Genomic DNA, 16,448 nt, shown 5'->3' with positions numbered 1-16,448 from the left:
GCCGCGACACACTATCCCAACACCGATCCCGATTGGAACGTAAATGGTGCTGATATGGTTCAACTCAGAGCCTATAGAGACGCTATAATTGCTGGCATGAAAGCCGGAGGAAAGAAAGCCATTAACATGTCGAAGACAGTTGAGGTGATCCAGAAAAGCGATGAAGCGCCCAGTGTCTTTTATGACCGATTATTGGAGGCATACCGCTTGTATACCCCCTTTAATCCGGAAGACGCAGACAATTCCCGAATGGTTAACTCCGCCTTTGTCAGCCAAGCATACGGAGATATTAAGCGCAAGCTACAAAAGTTAGAAGGGTTTGCAGGTATGTCCATCACCCAACTAATGGAGGTAGCAAATAAGGTCTATATGAACAGGGATACAGAAAGTAAGAAAGAGGAAGAGCGCAAGATGCGTAAAAAGGCTGATATGCTAGCGGTAGCGATCGCAGGCGTAGATAAACGGGGCCCAGATAGAGGCAATAATAGATGGAGTAGGGAGCCTTTGAGTAGGGATCAATGCGCGTATTGCAAGGAAGAAGGGCATTGGAGGAACGAATGTCCGCAAAGAGAGCAGTACGAGAGAGACCAACCCAGGGCAGGCTACGGAAACTTTAGAGGTAGAGCGAGAGGTAGAGGAGGCCCCGGAGGGAGTAATGGTTATAGAGGGAGTAATGGGAACAGAGGAAGTGTTAGGGAAGACAGGTATATTCCAGCAGCGCAAAGGTCCCGCGATAGAGAAGGTAGGGACTTTGTAGGATTGGCTGACACTGTCATGGAGGACTATTGATACCGACCGGGCTCCATCCCCCTTGGTCGAGCGGAGCCTATGGTCGATGTATCAATAGGGGGAAAGAGGAGTGCGTTCATGATCGACACTGGTGCTGAACATTCAGTGGTGACTAATCTAGTTGCTCCTCCATCTGGAAGGACTATTACTGTGATAGGAGCAACTGGAAGAAGTGCTGAAAAACCGGTTCTTAAAAGTCGACTCTGTACATTGGGAGGCCACGTAGTAAAACACCAATTCCTTTATATGCCTGAATGTCCAGTCCAATTGCTGGGACGTGATATGCTATCAAAATTACAAGCGCAGATTACGTTCCTACCAAATGGAACAACATCCTTAAAGTTTAATGGACCTTCAGGTATTATGACTTTATCCGTACCAAAGGAAGAAGAGTGGCGACTTTATACAGTGTTGACTAGCCAAAACCCTAGGAGTGATGAGACATTATTCAACATACCAGGAGTTTGGGCAGAGAACAACCCACCAGGACTGGCCCGCAATATTCCACCAATAAAAATTGAACTGAAACATGGGGTTTATCCAGTGAGCCTAAGACAATATCACATTCCGCAGAAGGCTAAGAAGAACATCCAATCCTATCTGGATAAGTTCATACGGTATGGTATCCTAAAATTCTGTACTTCCCCCTGGAACACCCCATTGCTGCCTGTTCAAAAGCCCGGTACAGATGAGTATCGACCTGTACAGGACTTAAGAGCAGTCAATGATGCGGTTGTTAGCATACATCCAGTTGTACCCAATCCATATAACCTGCTTGCTTTAATTCCGGGCGGGGCTACTTACTTCACAGTCTTAGATCTCAAAGATGCCTTCTTTTGCCTCCGAATTGCCGCAGAAAGCCAATGTATTTTCGCTTTCCAATGGGAGAACGCTGTAACGGGCTCAAAACGCCAAATGACTTGGACAAGACTGCCCCAAGGGTTTAAAAATTCACCTACCCTATTTGGTTCAGCTCTAAGTCAAGATCTACTGGATTTCGAGTCTATCCCAGGAGAATGTGTATTGTTACAATATGTAGATGACTTGTTGATAGCAGCAGTTACAAAAGAAAAATGTCAGCAAGCAACGCACGATCTACTACATATTCTCTGGAAGGCAGGATACAAGGTGTCCAGGAAGAAGGCTCAGTTGTGTTTGCCAACTGTCAAGTATCTGGGATTCCATATCTCTGAAGGTCAAAGGATTATGGGGCCAGAGAGAAAAGAAGCTGTCTGCCAAATACCAATACCCAAGAATAGAAGACAAGTGCGAGAATTCTTGGGGGCAGCAGGCTTCTGTAGGATATGGATTCCCAGCTATGCGATACTGGCAAAACCTCTGTACGCAGCCATCAAAGGTACAGAGCACGACCCCTTCTTATGGACCCAAGAACAGCAAACGGCATTTGAAGATGTGAAGAAGGCTTTGATGAGTGCCCCAGCATTAGGTCTACCTGATCACACACGACCATTCTACTTATATGTACACGAGCAAAGAAGAATGGCTGTGGGAGTATTGACACAGTACTTGGGATCATGGCAAAGACCTGTTGCCTACATGTCTAAGCAACTGGATGCAGTGGCCAGCGGACTTCCACCTTGTCTAAGAGCCGTAGCTGCAGCCGCCCTGCTAGTAGCTGAAGCCGATAAACTCACTCTGGGTCAAGAACTTTATGTACGAGTCCCACATGCAGTACAGACGTTGTTGGATTACAAAGGAAATCATTGGTTTAGTAACAGCCGTATGACCAAGTATCAAGCAATGTTGTGTGAAAACCCAAGAGTGCATTTAGAGACTGTAAACACCTTAAATCCAGCTACCCTTTTGCCGCAACCTACTGAAAGTCAACATGATTGTTTGGAAGTAATGGATGAAGTATTTTCAAGTAGACCAGATCTTCGTGATTTTCCCATCCAGAACCCCGATGTTCAATATTACACCGACGGCAGTAGTTATGTGAAAGAAGGGATCCGCTATGCAGGATATGCAGTGACAACAATAGACAAGGTGATAGAAGCTCGGCCACTGGCGAAAGGAACATCAGCACAAAAGGCAGAATTAATAGCACTAACACGAGCGTTACAATTGGCTGAAGGTTTAAGAGTAAATATCTATACGGACTCTAAGTATGCGTTTTTAACCACTCATGCCCACGGAGCTTTGTATAAAGAAAGAGGACTACTGAATTCAGAAGGCAAAGAAATCAAGTACGCAGCTGAAATCCTACAACTATTGGAAGCAGTGTGGGAGCCGAAAGAAGTCGGTATCATACATTGTCGAGCGCATCTGAGAGGAGATGGTGATGTAACCAAGGGAAATCGGATGGCAGATAGTGCAGCTAAGCGTGCTGCTGAATCAGGAAGACAGGAGTATGTGGGGCATATAGCTGCTCTTATACCAACTCCACTGTCCCAATGGACTCCAGTTTATACAGCTCAAGAAGAGGAGTGGTTAAAGACTGAACCGGGAAAGTATTTGGAGAACAAGTGGTATCAGCTAGAAGATGGAAGAATAGTCATACCAGCATCACTAGCGGTAGAAATTGTCCAAAATTATCACAACGGGACACATTCTGGGAGAGACAGTACTGAAGAATCTCTCAGGAAACATTTCTACATACCAAGATTGTCCAACTTGACTCAGGCCATTGTACGCAGATGTGTAACGTGTGCTAAGAATAATGCAAGACAAGGACCAGTAAAGCCACCAGGAGTCCAGTTTATGGGGGGACTCCCCATGTCCGATCTACAAATAGACTTTACAGTAATGCCTAAATCGGGTGGACATCGTTACCTGTTGGTAATTGTGTGCACCTATTCAGGCTGGGTAGAAGCATGTCCTACTCGTACAGAGAAAGCAGGAGAAGTTGTAAGATTCCTGCTACGAGAAATAATACCCCGATATGGACTACCCTGTTCTATAGGATCGGACAATGGTCCAGCTTTTGTTCATCAGTGCCTACAACAACTGACTCATATGCTTGGTATAAAGTGGAGGCTTCATACTGCATATAGACCCCAGAGTTCTGGTAAGGTAGAGAGAATGAATAGAACTATAAAGAACCAGTTGGCTAAAATGTGTCAGGAAACCCAACTTAAGTGGAACGTTCTCTTACCCATAGCTTTATTGCGAATCCGCAGTACCCCTACCAGAAGGATGGGCCTCTCTCCTTTTGAAATCATGTATGGGCGACCACCTCCCGTACTTGGTAACTTAAGGGGGGACTTGAGTCAGTTGGGAGAAGGAATTACCCGGCAGCAGGTTGTAGAGTTGGGTAAGACTATGGAGGAGGTACAGAAATGGGTACAAGATAGATTACCTGTGAATATTTATCCCCCTGTTCATAGTTATCATCCAGGAGACCAAGTGTGGATTAAAGAGTGGAATAATGTACCGTTAGGGCCCAAGTGGAGAGGTCCTTATGTTGTTCTTTTGTCTACCCCTACAGCGATAAAAGTAGCCGAAGTAACTCCGTGGATACATCACTCCAGGGTTAAACCAGCAGCAGTCGATTCTTGGCAAATTACAGCAGATCCAGAGAATCCCTGCAAGATCCGGTTGAAACGCACTACTCAGTCGGAGTAACGAGGAATTATTGTGGATTACAAATTTTATTGTTACAGGTGTGAGTGAGAAGGCCATAATAAAGCCTGTCCGCTTACCAACACATAGTGTATAAGCCAGGAAAGTCTCGAAGGGACACCTGTGAAGACGAGCAGAACTCCATTCCCTGCAGCCCTCACATCCTGGAAGCTGAGGTTCCATCGCACGGACGAAGACTGAGGATGACGGCGAAAGATGTGCTTTTGATTGTGTTTATTTATATGTGTTTTTATATTCAGGAAGGTAGAGGTACCGACACTCCTAGCTGTGAGGTATGCATTAAGACTATGAGAACAGGTAACCATATTTCCCAAACCCTAATTTGGCATTCACAGTACGAATGTAAAGGAGAGGTATCAAGATGTAGATACCTAAATATAGACTATAGTGTGTGCTATTTAGGAGTAGGAGAACCTAAGTGCTTCAGTCCAGAGTATCAACCTCGTACAATTTGGTTGACTCTCAGGAATGGAGATCCTCAGGGGACCCTAATTAATAAGACGGTGTTAGAATCCGTACATTCTTCGGGTGTTCTGCTATTTGATGCATGTAAGGCGATATCAAGTGGTAGAAAACCGTGGAATGTATGTGGGGATCTTAGATGGGAGAGGACGTATGGGTCTAATGATAAATATATTTGTCCCAGTAGTAAAAATAAATATGTGAGTCCTAGATGCCCAAATAAAGACTATAACTTTTGTCCATATTGGTCTTGTGTGGGGTGGGCGACTTGGGGACAGACAGTAGATAAAGACATGATAGTGACTAAGTTGCCGACTAGCCCTTATTGTAAGTCTATGGAATGCAACCCAGTCCATATACTTATTAATAACCCCGACAAGTTCCTAGATAAGTATGGAAATTTATTTGGGTTTCAGATATACGGGACGGGTTTAGATCCTGGGACATTATTGTTTATAGGAATAGAGACTGATACGGTATCCTCCCAGACTCATCAAGTATACCATTCCTTTTATGAAGAGATGAGTATAGATAATAAGATCCCCCATAACGCTAAAAACCTGTTCATTGACCTAGCTGAAAGTATTGCCGGTAGTCTTAATGTTACCAACTGCTATGTGTGTGGAGGTACTAACATGGGAGACCAATGGCCTTGGGAAGCAAAGGAGGTAATGTCCGGTTCTGAGGCAGTTGACCAACTAATATCTACACAAGCCGATTATCATTTGAGTGTTAGAGGTAAATCTGAGTGGAGATTAAAGACCTCCATCATAGGTTATGTTTGCATAGCAAGGAAAGGAATAATGTATAATACTTCTGTAGGAGAATTAACTTGTCTAGGGCAAAAAGCTTATGATGATGATACAAAGAATACAACTTGGTGGTCGGCTTCAAATGTCTCAGAACCATCTAACCCGTTTGCTAGATATGCCAATTTAAAGGATGTGTGGTTTGATCTATCCATCACATCTACCTGGAGAGCCCCAGCAAATTTGTACTGGATCTGTGGTAAGAAAGCCTATTCGGAGTTGCCACAGGACTGGGAAGGGGCATGTGTGTTGGGTATGCTCAAACCATCCTTCTTCTTGTTACCGATTGAAACAGGTGAGACTTTAGGTGTTAAAGTGTATGATGTGAATCATAGGAAGAAAAGGGGACCCTTAGAGATAGGCACCTGGGAAGATAATGAATGGCCTCCCCAGCGTATCATAGATTATTATGGGCCAGCCACGTGGGCTGAGGATGGTACCTTTGGTTATAGAACCCCTATTTATATGCTCAACCGTATTATAAGATTACAGGCGGTGGTTGAGATTATCACAAATGAGACATCACAAGCGCTCAATCTTCTAGCGAAGCATAATACCAGGATGAGGACAGCAGTCTACCAAAATAGATTAGCCTTGGATTACCTTTTGGCAGTAGAGGGAGGTGTATGTGGGAAGTTTAACCTAAGTAATTGCTGTCTTCAAATAGATGACGAAGGGCAAGCAATAGCTGAGCTTACTAGCCATATGGTTAAACTAGCGCATGTGCCTACTCAGGTATGGAAAGGGTACAATCCAAGTAGTTGGTTTGGTAGCTGGTATGAGTGGTTTGGAGGGCTTAAGGCAGTGGTAGGTGGAGTCCTACTGATTTTACTGTTGTGTCTACTCCTACCGTGTCTTATACCCTTAGTAGTTAGGTCTGTGCAAAGCCTGATAGGAAGTATAGCAGAGAGGAAGGCTGCTGCACAGATAATGGCGATATATAAGTATAAGGCTCTAGATCAAGGAGAACCAATGCAGGAAGATGAGTGTTAAAAGATTCACATCATAAGATAAGTCTGGTCTGGTTCATGGTAACCTGAGGTATATGCAAACCAAGGTTAAGTGATGCCTCAAGTAATTGTGAAATATCAGAGGCATCAAAGGGGGGAATGTGATGTAATTCCAGTAAAATACAAGTTTAGCAGGCTAAGATTGCCACAAGGCATATGTATGTATATGTGTTTGTAGTATCAGTTAGTTAATTACACGTAGCTAAGATACTGTTATCACTGTACTGACCAGGTGCAGGAATGTAAGAACTGGAATTACGCGTCCCTCTCCTTTGTATCAGATGAGCCACGTGGTTAGACCGGATGGATGAGTTTAGACTCTATTTATTAAATAGGTTAAGGGTATGTGTGGGTGTAGTTAATTGTGGGAGGAGCTACAGTGCTATATAAGGAATGTACTCTATGTATTCAGTACTCAGACTTTGCTGTATTTTGGTGACGCTAGTCCCTCTGAGTCCCGATCGGTGATCCAATAAAGAATCTCTTCCTTCCTGAAGAAACCTGTGTCCATCTCTCTGTGCTTGGCTTCCGTCAGTTTCTCCGGTATCAGAAGTGACCACTTCCTCCCAGCAGCACTTGCGCTGCGGCGGCATTTAAAACATTTTTTTTTAAAGGGGCCCGATCGTGCTATACCACGGCCACAGCGCTGACCGGGCCCCTGAAGATATGGGGCCCCCACCCTCGTGGGCCACCCGATGGGCTCCATCAGCGTGCGGGCCCCGGTGCAACTGCACCGGCGGCCGTTCCGCTGCTACACGTGGGGCCCGGGCGACTGGACCCCCAGGGGCACCAGGCCCGTGACAACCATTATGGTTGTCACCCCCTGATGGCGGCCCATTATGGTTGTCACCCCCTGATGGCGGCCCTGTCCCTGGCCTTATCTTATAGCTAGGATAGCCTTATGCCTATCCCACACATGCTTAAACTTCCTCACTGTGTTAACCTCTACCCCTTCAGCTGGAAGGCTATTCTATGCATCCACTACCCTTTCTATAAATTAATACTTCCTGAAATTATTTTTAAAAACTTGCCCCTCTAATTTAAGACTATGTCCTCTTGTTGTGGTCATTTTCTTCCACTCATATTATATGATGAGTGGGACTGCATTTGGGGATAAACTACAAATCCCATAAAGTCCTGCTGGACAAAAGTTTATGGGAAAAATAATACATAGACAAAACTGAGATGCTCCTGATTGATGGAAATCATTTTTCATATATTAGATCTGTCTGCTGATTCTGCTCATGGTGTTTTAGCAAAAGCAGCCGTGATGTTAAAGCCAAGCATCTTTTGTATGATTTTTTTATTTTATTTTTTTACTCGTCTCTATAGTACATTAAGAAAGGCAGGATTTCCACCATATAAAATTCCTATAAGCTGGCTTAAAAATGATGCATACATTTGTTCAGCCCTGGTTGTACAGCTCATAATTATCTGGCCTGAAAACGATTACATTAGCACCTCCGGTCTAAGTTATTTTGCATAGTTGCTTAAGCCTTATTGCAATATATTATTTCTCTCTAAAAGTATTATCATAAATGTTTTAAATCTGTATTAATTTGGCATCACTTATGATCCCGAGAGAGACATTTATTATCATCTCTAGCTGCAAAAGAAAGCAGGTAATTAAGGAAGTTTTATATATCTGGTGTGGCTCAGCTATTAATTTCTGCAGAAAATGTTGCAATTTTAAAACTGAGATTTGTGTTTCATTTCGTATCATTACATGATATGGTAAACCATTTTGTTCCATGTAGACAATTTCCTGTATTTAAGAATACAGTGTTTTGACTTATACTGCAGGTATGTGAAATGTATATCGCCCGATGCCCGGTGCCCGGGACATGTGGCCTTGGTCAGGAAGGTTTTGTTTATTCTTTTAGCCCTACCACCAGCCAGCAGCAGGGTTGCCTTTGGGGAATTGGTGCTGGGCAGGGAGAGTACAGAGGCATCCTGGCCCACTCGGAAACGCCGTACCAGAATGCAGTAGTTGGGGCCAGCTTACTGGTGGCTCACAGGGAGGTGTGAGGAGTAGCAGCAGGCCAGAGCTCCTTGCAATGCAGAGGACTCATGACATACCCCAACACACACATGACATACAGCCAGCGCACACCACACACAAACACATCAAGCCAGGGCACACAAATAGCAAACACCACACACATGGTATGCAGCCAGCACACACCACACATGATGTACAGCCAACATACACCACACTTGCACCAAGCAGTCAGTACTCACTGCACAAACATGACACACGGACAGCACACACAACACACAGCAAGCACACACACAAGACACACAGCCAGCACTCACAGCACACAGATGACACACTATGAGAACACACCACACACATATGACACACAGCAAGCACACACCACACACACTATACAAAAGGGGGAGACTATGGCAGGGCAGAGAGCAAGACACTCTGGGTAATCCACAAGACTCCATATTTTTGCTAAAAAAATCCAGATGGCAAAACGTATGCTAAACTACCAAGGTTGTTACTATAACAGATATACAGAAATGGCAAAATTGATGCTAAACCAGTCATGGTGTAACTATATCAGATTTACAGAAAACAACAAGTACAGGGTGCGCCAAGAGCAAAGTGAATAAATAAAATAAATGATAGAAAAAAATACCAGGGAAACAGGCAAATTAAAGTCTCTAATTCACAGGTATATTCTTCAGAAATTCTCAAGTCGTCTTGGGTCAAATCCTCATCAGCATATATGAAAGAAAAAAGCACACAGAGGGGACCAATGGTGCAGTAACTTTTTTTTTTTTTTTTATTAATCAATTTTTATTAGCATCAGATAAGTAAAATGCAGAGCGGGCGCGCAGGCCCTAAACAACATTGAAGTGCGAGTCTACAAAACAGGAAGAGTATATGCACTCATAGGTAATACAATGGTATAACATAACATTTACATGTCATATAACAGTTCATATAGAGTAGTTATGTACAAAGATGTTTTCGGTCATTTACGTGGTAGCAATGTGTAGGGCAATGGTGCAGTAACTTAAAGGAGTATAGACACAGACAACACTGAGGTTAAGAAATGCCAACTCACATTTGTGGGAGCTATAACCAGCTCGAGTTAAAACAGCATACAGTGCTTTTAAACTCCCCACATGTAGGATATTCCTCTGAGGATATTTTCAGTGTAGGTCACATGAAATAAAAACACAAGAAAAGGCCCATAGTGCTCTCTATATTAAAAAAAGTGCTGGATAAAATAGGAAATGTACTTACAATTTACAGAGCAGACAAACCGCTCTGTGTAATGCGCCTGGGTGGAAATATCCCCACCATGGATTATTTGGATGGTATAAAAGCTTCAGATGTTAGGATATGCCAGGTAAAAAATAAGGATAAATATAAAAGTATTTAAAATTAAAGAGACTAACCAAAATATTAGGTAGTCGGAATTTTTTTTTTTTATTTAGAGTAAAATACAACGCGTTTCACCACATGGGGCTTCTTCAAGTGTACATGGCCCCTTTTGGCGAAACACGTTGTGTAAATGTGAAAGTATTTTAAATTATTATATATCAAAGGTTTTTCATTTAAATCAAGCTCCTGTTTTTGTCTATTCAACCACCTTAAAGTGAGACGGTCTCTTCTCTGGAAGTTACAATTCCTCTTACCATCACTAAAGTGAATAACTATTTAAAGGATCACTATAGGATCAGGAACACAAACATGTATTCCTGACCCTATAGTGAAAATCCACCATTTAGGTGGCTGCCCCTCCCTTAACCCCCTCAGAATGGGTTAAAAATCATCTTATTTTCAGCTCTCCACAGGTCTGCCGGCGCTGGCCCCGTCCCCGTCCCCATGGGGAATGCATCAGATTGGCTAAAATCAGCAAGGGGGCAGGGCCAAACGCCATTTTGGCCAATCAGCAACTCCTCATAGAGATGCATTAAATCAATGCATCTCTATGAAGAAAATTCAGCGTCTCCATGCAGAGCGTGGAGACGCTGAACGGCAGGGCTGCTTATTATGCAGCCCTGAGCCAGGAAGCACCTCCAGTGGCCATCTGAGGAGTGGCCACTTGGAGGTGTCCCTAGGGGCAATGTAAACACTGCCTTTTCTCTGAATTATATATTTATTTATTTATTCTATTTTTATTCTATTTTTTATTTCTTGCTTTGGTGCCCCTATCTTATTTTGTGCCTTACCGTAATCCCAATTTTTGTCAACCTAGGGGAGTTATCTGTCATTTCCTCTTGGTTTTCAGCAAAGGACCGCTTTCTAGCTGGAACAGGGGACAAACCACAGTATTTCTGCCCACAGTCGCCGTGGCTGCACTGAGGCCCTGGAACCACTCCTTCCTGGAGCCGAATGGGGAATTAGCTCTAGTCCTTACAAGGATTTTCCCCCTTGAATCTCCTGCAAGCTGGAACAGCAGACACAGGAGTAAATCTTCTTTCCCTCCAATAACAGGATGACACACAGATTTGGAGTGTAAGCTGGAATAGATTTTATTGGTGCAACACTGGCCTTTTATGACTATCCCCAAGCAAGGTGTACGCCCATATGGACCTTGTTGGGGACAGGGACATAAACTTACAAACCAATAATAACACACTTACAATGTAAGGCACTCTCACGCTTGAAACACAATCCCTCCACTCTGCTAGGGAGATAATTGGATCAATAACTGTACTAATTCTAATCCAATTATCTCCATGCACAGAAAAAAACATTTCTAAAAAGTTTTAAAAGTACCCCCACATGATACATGATATCCCCACAAATGTTACATGCCCTGATAGCCCTGATCTGGGTGACAAACATATCCACATATCACCCAGATCAGTTCAGGGGTTCAGGAATTTCCTGGAAGTCATATTTTTGACCGACTGTGCATATGGTCTTATGCCCAAAACAGTTCCATGAAATCAGTGCTAACGGTTGGTCAAGTTTGGTAGTCTTTTACAGGTTTACCTGCAGGACCCATAGTCTGTGGGCAGGAGGCTGGCAAGCAGGCTCCTCCAGGAGCTCGTGGCAAACTCACTTGAAGAGGGGAGTTTGTCACACTTAGTATTTGTACAATTCCAGATGTACCAGTCGGGGCCGTCTTTAACGCGGGGCAAACGGGGCAGCTGCCCCGGGCCCTGTCCCTGCTGGGGGGCCCAAGACAGCTACTCCGTTTGCCCTCTGCCCGCAAACTATGGGGGCTCATTGGGTGGCCCATGCACTTAGGGCCACCCGGTGGGCCTGTGTCAGCAGGGGCCCGGTCGGGCGCTGTGGCGCTTTAACAGCACGACCGGGCCCTTGCTTTTCAGCAGCCGACTGGGAGGAAGTGACAGCCGCGTGTCACTTCCTCCCACAGAAACAGGAGCCGCGCGGGAGGAAGGAGGACCAGCTGTTCAGGAGGGGGCCAGGCCGGGAGAGCTTAACTCCCAGCCACCCCAGCCAGCCCACTGGACCCCAGGGAAGCCACCCTCCAGGAAAAGGTAAGAAACTGGAGGGTGGTTATCAAATTTTGCATGAGTGTGTGTGTGTGTGTGTCAGTATATATGTATGTATGTATGTATGTTAGTGTGTCAGCATGTGTGTGTGTGTGTGTGAGAGAGAGAGAGTCTGTCAGTGTATCAGTATGTCTGTGTGTGTGTGTGTGTGTGAGTCTGTCAGTGTGTCAGTATGTCTGTATGTGTGTTTCAGTATGTCTGTCTGTCTGTCTGTATGTCTATGTGTGAGTCTGTCAGTGTCCGGGTGGTTTTGTATGTCTGTGTTTGTCAATATGTCTGTCAGTGTATGTGTGTTTCAGTATGTCCATCTGTCTGTGTGTATATGTGCCAGTATGTCTGTCAGTGTATCTGTATGTCTGTGTGTGTGAGTCCGTCAGTGTCTGTGTGATTCAGTATGTCTTTGTGTATGTGTGTTTCAGTATGGCTGGCTGTGTCAGTACGTCTGTCAGAATGTGTCTCTGTATCTGTATGTTGTCCATTTGTGTTTGTGTGTGTGTGTATCTGTATGTGTCAGTGTTTGTATCTGTATATCTGCATGTGTGTCAGGTTGTGTATCTGTGTGTCTGTATGTGTGTCAGTGTGTGTGTCGGTGTATCTATATGAAGTCAGTGTGTGTACCGTTGTATCTGCATGTATGCCAGTGTTTGTATCTGTGTGTGTCTATGTGTGTGTCAGTGTATCTATATGTAGTCTGTGTGTATCTGTATGTTCTTGTGTGTATCTATATGCGGTCAGTGTGTATCTGCGTGTGTGTGTCAGGTAGTGTATTTGTGCGTATCTATATGTAGTCAGGGGGGCCAAGTAAATGCTTGCCCAGGGTCCAATAAAAATTAAAGACGGCCCTGGTACCAGTGGCTGCTTTCATAACATTGCTAACTCTGAAAAAAGTTGAAGCTATGCAATTGGGTCTTGAGCTAATACCAGCCACATGGATACCTACTCATTTACATGGATGTCATCACTTATTAAATACTTTTCAAATCCCAATCCAAATCCCAAAAGGCTTTGTCAAATTAACCTACTTTATCTCCTAAATAACATTTACACGGAGAACATTAAAGAGCCTTCCTGCATGTATCCTTAAAGGGAAGGTCCCATGTATTTATATCTAATCATATCTGGGAGTTGGGGGGGGGGGGGAGTTTCCGAAAATTGTCTTCCCACTGTAGATGATCAAAAACAACTCAGCACAAGCAACTCAGCCAATTTCTTTCGAGGGACACACTGAATTAGCCTTGCCACGTTATCCTAACACAAATATCTGTGTTGCCTGAACATCACAAATGCTAGACACTATATCGCCACAATACATGTCCCTTGCAGAGTCGTGCGATCACTGAAGTGTTGTCACTTCTTTGTTCTGATGTAAACCCACTCATCCTAGCTTCTTGGTGCCTCCTTATGACATCATCTATGACATGGAACCCTCCCATTGGTCTCCTTTTATAATGTCATCTGATGCTTTTTGATGATGTGTACACACTAGTGACATCATGGCCCTCTTTAACCAATCACAACCCAGTACAGTATATATATACTGCCTGATTGTTCTTGTTTCCTTGCCCTGTTGTGGTTTCTGTTCACCTGTGTGTTACATATTACTTATTATTCAGTTTGCTGACCATTCTTGAACTCTGTAACCCTGATCTTGGCTTGTTTCTCGTTTCTGTGTATATCTGCAATCCCTGACCTTGGTTGCTATCATGTACTCTGTGTCTGCTTGCAGACTTTCTGACTACATTTCAGTGCTAACCAGCCACTCAAAGGACCGATACACATACATTCCTTGCATACATCCAGGTTTGTGTATTATGGCCAGGCCAATCCTGAGAATAATATTATAACACACAACTGACTAGCACACAAATAGGAATACCTTCACCGAGTTTGACGCAGATGCACAAAAATATCATACTACCTAAAACTACTCCTACATAAATATCTACAATTAGGAACACTATGATGGTTATGCAAAAGGCCCTGTTGACATCACCTGTCAGGCTTGAGGCTCACGGATCTAGAATCAATCTTCATCATATTCACTTCATGTTTCACCATCATTAGCTCATCCACAATTTCATAATGGTGAATCCATTAATCTGTTTATGTAATGTCAAGTCTAACTTCTTTGCACTGTGACGTACCACAACATATACAACTGACTAATAAAAAAAAACTCACTGTTCTTTGGTTTTGTCCAAAGTCTAGAGTCTAGAGCGTGCAGTGAATGTGCATTTTTAAAATTATTATTATTATTATCACTGGCATTTATAAGGTTCTAACATATTCTATATAAAAAAAAACTACAATATGCATAGATCAATACAAAGGTTGGTTCAAACACATGCTATCAATTTAGGAGGAACCTGGATGGGCGGAAGGAGAATGGGGTTGGGTGGGAAGTAGAAAATGAAGAGACTCCGTATTGCTTGGAGCTGGGTGTGTGAAGTGAGGCCTAAGGAACAGGGATGGAGATAAGACAAAGTTACCGTATATGAAAGTATTTCATTAAGGGCCGCGCTGTGCTTCAGAGTCTGTGAGGGTTTGCAGCTTTCCTCTTGAATACAGTTGCATTTAGTAAAATCTAATACATTTTGGTTGGATTCAGTAGAGTCTTTACTATGGAATTGCGTACTTTTAGACAGGCCAACCATGTTACACTAGGTTCGTGTTATTAAATAAGTAACATGTTGGATTTACATTCCACAACAATCATGTCAGGCGTCAAATTAGGTCAATTTATAGAGAAATAGCGCACAAAGTTGGCTAGACCTCCCATTTTGTTTGGGTGTTATTATTGGAATTAATACAGGGATGTCTTGAAATCCTTGACACCTTGAAATGTGCTTTTTTCTAAGCATTAGTAATTAAAGGGGACATCTGGTAATCCTTTGTGGGATTATGATTTAGTTTCCTTCTGGCTCTAGCTGTTTGGTTTAATTCTTTTATATTTTTTATCCTTGGGGGAATACAATGCATGTTGCATGTTGCAGATGCGTGAGAGACCAACAATGCTGTTCTATTGCTGGACTGTCCCCATGGGTCATAATGCTGGCAGAGTTGGGAAGTATTTTTTTTGTTCGTTTTGTTTTGTTTTGATTTTATATAAGCAACATTCCATTAAAGTTACTGTGTATAACAAAGAAATGTGATAAGTATTTGTACAAAAACATTTCACCCAGAAATTGACTTTCTTGCCAGTAAAATGAGATTAAAGACACATATTTATCAGCAGTATGGTATGTTGTTTGGCTCCTCATTAAAATCCATATTAAAAGATTAAATGATAAATAAATGGACACCAAAACAAGTCCATTAAAAGACCTCTGCCATTGAAGTTTTTATCTGACATGTTGAGGACCAGTAAGGCATACGGACCTGAATACTTGAATCTCACTAACATCCTACATGATCTTTCCCAAAAAACAAGAGCATGCTGGGACAGAGTAAAAATGATGCTGAGAAATAAGCAGGATCAGTGGCGTACACACAACCCCTGCGACCGCAGTATGTACGCCAGTGCATGCAGATACACATACACTTAAAGGACCACTACAGACACCCAGATCACATCAGCTCAATGATGTGGTCTGGGTACCAGGTCCCTCTAGTTTTAACCCTGCAGCTGAAAACATAGCAGTTTCAGAGAAACTGCTATGTTTTACTGAGGGTAATCCAGCCTCTAGTGGCTGTCTCATTGACAGCCGCTAGAGGAGCTTCCGCGATTCTCACTGTGAAAATCACAGTGAGAAGACGCTGAATGTCCATAGGAAAGCATTGAGTAATGCTTTCCTATGGGCGGTTTGAATGCGCATGCGGCTCTTGCCACGCATGCACATTCGGAGCTGAGAGGCAGATTGGGGCGGAGAGATCCCCAGCGCCAAAGGAGTCCGGCGCTGGAGAAAGGTAAGTGCTTAAGAAACACACACACTCACGAACAGACGCATACACACTAGCTAACAGACACACACACTCTCACAAACAGACGCACACACACTAGCTGACAGACACACACATTTACTGACAGACACACACCCAGTGACAGACATACATACACACTCACTGACAGCCAGACACATACACACTCACTTACAAAACACACACTCATTAACAGACGCACACAAACTAACACACTCAGTAACAGACACACACAGTAACACACTCACTGACACACTCTAACACTAACACACACACACTCTAACATTAACACACATACACACTCTAACACTAACACTCTAACACACACACACACACTAACCCACACACACACACACACTCACACACA

Source organism: Pelobates fuscus, chromosome 10 (assembly GCF_036172605.1).
Source record: "Pelobates fuscus isolate aPelFus1 chromosome 10, aPelFus1.pri, whole genome shotgun sequence".
In the NCBI taxonomy this organism is placed as follows: Eukaryota; Metazoa; Chordata; class Amphibia; order Anura; family Pelobatidae; genus Pelobates; species Pelobates fuscus.
Note: the sequence above shows the minus strand (reverse complement) of the source record.